Raw genomic sequence first — 5462 nt, forward strand, 5'->3', positions numbered from 1 at the left:
ATGTTTGTAAAATACGTTAAAAATAAACTAATTTATTGTAACAGACAACAAAATATAACAATAAATGTGTTATTGATGGCAAGTTATAATTTTTTAAATATTGATCATGATAGTGTAAAGCTCGAATTTTATACCAACGAATCGTGACATGCGTGAAGTTTAATTTGGAAAAAAATGCCGTTGCAGTACACCGATAGCTCACCAAAGCTAATGGTGAATTTATTCCATCGGTTTCGACGTGCGAGAGGTGGTTTGTTCCGTTCAGAAGTTGTTATTTTGACAAGGAAAACAAAGTTTTTTTTTTTAAAACGAACAGAAACTGCGAAGCGTTTTGCTTGTCTGCAGAAACATCCAGAGCATCTGGCGGAAATCGAACCCACAACCTTTGGATTGATAGTCCAGCACACTATCGTCTTATCTATCGGGCACCCAGGCCAGCCAAAAAAGTCCATGAAGATTGGATAATCATTTGGAGCTACTTAGGCAGCAATTTCAAAACTTTTGCAAGCAGTAAGATTCATCCAAAGCAGGGAAATTGAACAACAAACGAATTGAAACCGAGAGACCTTGAAAGACGATTTTGCATATCGGAAATGATGCTTGAAAGCTATAAAAGAAAATTATTTTTGCACCAAACTCGGCTAACCAGCCGAATCGACACCAAAGCGAAATATCCACGGCCCTATGTTAATGCTCTGTAATTGGTGGGAGCAAAGGGGTCCTTTATATTATGAGCAGCTGAAATCTGGCCAGAACATCACAGGGAACTTTTACTGACCACAACGGATTCGTTTGAAGCGATCATTGTCCGAAAAACACCCAAAATATGCCGCTAGACATGAAACTATTATATTCCTTCATGACAACGCACGGCAATATGTTACAATACCTGTTAAATGTATTTTGAATAAAGAGGTTGGGAAGTTTTGCCACACTCGCTTTATAGTCCAGACCGTAGGCCGTCCGACAACTATTTGTTTAGATTGATGCAGAACGTCTCTCTGCAATACGCTTCACTTTGAAACAGATTATTGGCTTGATTCGTTATTGGCCTCATAAGATGAATTTAACTTTCGTCTCAGAATTACAAAATCGTAGAAGATACAAATTTCAAATTTAATTTTTAAGTTTATGTAATTTCGAATTACCCAGAATTATCAAGACACAATTAAAGTTTTTATGAATTTCTATTCAAATTGAGCAACAAATTTTGACGCTAAACAAGACGCATTACAATTTTTTGAAGAAGTCTAATAAATTCTAAACGTGCTGAAGTATATTTGTGTGTTTTGGTGTTTCATGTAGTGTTTATATAAGTAATAACATTTGTTAGTTTGTGATTTTAATAACTATTGTTGCTGTTTGTTTTTTTGTTCTATATTTTATGTAATTTGTTGCTGTTGGATGTTTTATTTGTATTTTATATTTAGTTAAATAAGCGAAGCGAAAAGCATACAATGAAATGCATATACTAGAGAATAGTAAAATAATATAAACTAGAGTAGTATGTTTCATTTAAAAAGAAATGTTAATCAACAACTTTTGTGTGGCAACTTTTTGGCATGCATGAATATTTTGCAAAACTGTACACATGCACAAATTAGCAGTGGCGTTTTTGGTTGACAAGAGTATATGAATTCCCAAAGTGGTGGCAAATTTAACATAAATGGACAAAACTGTTTTCTAGGGCCGTTAATATTGAATTAAAATTGTCATACAAGAGATATTCAAAAAGCAATGTTGCTTATCAGTGTGTGTGGTTTTCCACACATATGTAATTTTTATGTTTTTTGCACTAGGAACAGCATTTTATATCGTAAAATATTCAGTTTTTGAAAAAAATGTGGATTATGTAATCGTACTCATAACCGAAGTGTTTGTGTAAAATATGTTGAATATAAATTAGTAAGATGTAACAGATAACAAATTAGAAAACTAAAGATTTTATCGATAGTAAATCGTGACTTTGAAAGAAAGAAAGAAATAAAGTGTGAAAATAACACACCGCATACTGTGGTAAATCACAAATCTAGCTGGACAAAATAAAAAAATGTCTGGCAACAGTCCTTCTGATCGTTTAACCGTTTGTGGACCAAGACTTTAAATCCTTGAAAAAGTTTCATTTTTTTATGGAATATTGAAAATAAGGACTTCTGGAAGTTATTTAAAAAATTTTAACTTTGTGCAGGACCTGCAAGGTACCGAAAAGGAACTGATAGTATCAGGAAGGGACCTGGTACCGTTGGGTCAGCATCAGCCAAAAGATAAAAAAAACTCATCGATTTTTGCTTAAATTTTATTAATATATTGATTAGTTTTGTAACTTTTATAACTTTTATATAATTTATATAATTATTATAAAATCCCAATTAGTGTTCTTGATGGATGATTCCATATTAAAAATTGAATAAAACATTAGAATATTATTAAACTGAGATGAAAGTACACATTTATTTGCCTAATTCTAGCATTTTAGAAATGTAATTAGGGATTTAATTTATGTAATGGTCCAAAACCCTGAGACTGAGCATATCATCTTTGTACTGTTTCGATACCAAGTAAAGAACAGAGGACACAGCGACAACGCTTCCTTGCTCTACTGGAATACTGGCCTAATAAAATAAAAATGGATAAAGTAGGGAATTATTTGGACCCTCTGCTATCAAAAATCTGGAGGTCCGAATTCAAAACTTAAATTTTGCCCACTTTCACTTTATGCATTTAAAATTTCATGCAAATCGGACTAAGCGTTTATATATTTCTCTTTATTTTTTTCTATATTCTAATACAAATATTATAATGACCTCTTAAACATGGTTTAGGGGTTATTTAGATAAGAAATTTCATTGAAAATAAAGAAACTATGAAAGCCTGAAAAGGGTTAAAGTTAGTTGTTGTTTTTTGCACTTTCTGAACTTTTTGTTTTTAATACTTAAAATGGAAATAATTAAATGAAAATTGTAATATATTTCCTTGAAATAGAGATTAATAATAAAAAAATTATGACAATATAACCACCGTAGCCCTTTTAATCATACACCAAACTCAAACAAAAAATACGATTCTCTTTGAAATCTGAATGCACGTGTTGACAACAACTGACTTTAACACGTGCATTCAGCGACCTCCATACGTTTTTTTTCACGTTTCCAGAATGACCTCCACTCTTACACGAAAAAATATTTTTGAAGAATGGATAAAATACATCGCCCAAAAAAAATTGATTTTTATACCCTACACCACCATAGTGGGTAGGGTATAATGCGTTTGTGCAGATGTTTGTAACGCCCAAAAATATTAGTCCACCTTAAAGTATACCGATCGACTTAGGATCACTTTCTGAGACGATTAAACGATGTTCGTCCGCCCGTCTGGTTGGCTGTCCATGTAAACCTTGCAGAGTACAAGTCGCAATTTGAAGATATTTCGATCGAATTTGGTACATATTATTTTTTTGGCCTAAGGACCAAGCCTATGGAAACTGTCTGAAATCGGTCCATTATTTCACCTAGCCCCCATACAAATGTCCTTCCGAAATTGGACTTTATCGGTCATAAATGTTTAATTTATATTTGTATCTACACAAATTCAGCTCCAAATAAGTTTTATATATATAAAATTCATGTCACCAAATCTTGTTGCGATCGGTTCATAATTAGTCATAACTCCCATATATACCCGCTTCTGAAAATCACTTTAACGTGTATAAGTCTCTTAAAAATGTCGGTATATACACCAAATTCAACATAAATAACTTTCATACAGACATAAATCACACGACCTAATTTCATGGTGATTGGTCCATAATTGGTCATAGCTCCAATATAAGACCCATTTCGAAAATCACTCACGAATATAAATTATTGATATTTTAAAAGAAAAATCTTTTTGCTCATTTACTTGGTGTTGACCGACCCTTTCTTACTTGTTTTAATCATTTATATATTTGAACTCATTTTTATTAGATTCATGAGTGAGAAATGAACCCAACGCGATTTATTTATTTTGTCCAGTTAGATTTGCGATCTACAACTCTGTGCACCGGGATAAACAACGTAAGTTCTTTTGAGAAAGCGAGTTGATAAAAAATTTTGATCCTTTCCTTATAAATCCAAAATTAGCATCCGTATGGTAACAACAAATTTTCTATGACAATAAAGAAGCTATTTAAACAAACTTGTCGAACATTTTTGTATCCTCTCTATATTGGAAATTAATTCTCTGTTTCCATAAAAATTAACATCTGTTTGGTTATTGTAAGAAAAACAAAATAAATTTACCAAGTTCACTCAACGAACTAGCATGGTGTATGAGAACTGATAGTAAGTGTCTGGTAAATATATAGTAGCACAAACCAACCGCATAAATTAACTAAGAAAATTATCAAATTTTGTGTAATTAAATAGTTCAAAATTTTGTCCTTAATTACAAAATTTCAATCTACGCTTCTGCTACTTAGCAATCATGTATCATAAAACCAAAAGAAACATGTCGTGGTTTTTACTCTCAAGTACACGTTTTCTACACATTTATTCGGAAACCGTACTCATACTTCTGCAATCACACAGATACATATACATATGTATTTGATTGCAACAACAGTTTGTGGCTCAAACATACATTCGCACAATACCGTACACACGCTCACATTCTAGCTACAAAAGTGTAATAAATGTCAGTTGAATTGTAAAAACAAAAGAAAATATACATAAATATGTATGTACGTATGTAGTAGAGCTCCTGCGAGAGTTAGTATATGTGTGTGTCTGTGCATAGAAAATGAAAAGGAAACTTTCAACGTTTATGCGTTTAAACTAAACGTTTCATGGTAACGTATAAACACACACTCACTACAACACAAGCACACTTCATTCCTTAAACTTACAATAATTCACAATCACTACTCTGTCTATGCAATTCATAAGGGTAAAGAATTCTATTGCAAATATGTCGTAAATACAACGCAGCAAGGCTGCGTACTGAAGGGAATGATGGCATAGAAAGTTATGGAGGGTTTTGGTAAATATGGTTTCAAAGTCATTCATGCATTGCACCAGTTACTAGTTTCGAAAAGACGGAAAATTATGGAAGGAGACACAAAGTGTGTGTATAAGCAGAGAAGGAAGAAATACAGAAATAAAATATTGAATTGAATGAATGTATGTGTTTGTGTTTGAGTATACCCAGCAGTTCTAGGGGACAGTTCCGAACTAGTGATTTTATCAATCATTTAGGGTGACAACTAGTTACACAACTACGTAACTAGAGAATGTCCGAAGCAGGACTGTCTTATAGCTGGTCCAAAGTAGTCAACGTATTGGATTACCACTCCCTTTACATAGAGTCAGTTACTTAACTGGCTACTTGATCAGCTACATAACTAGTTATTTTAACATGTACGGCTGCTAATTAACCTCAAATGGTACCTAAAAAGTCATATCACAACATAAAGTTTAACTAAA

This window comes from Calliphora vicina, chromosome 1 (assembly GCF_958450345.1).
Source record: "Calliphora vicina chromosome 1, idCalVici1.1, whole genome shotgun sequence".
Taxonomy (NCBI): domain Eukaryota; kingdom Metazoa; phylum Arthropoda; class Insecta; order Diptera; family Calliphoridae; genus Calliphora; species Calliphora vicina.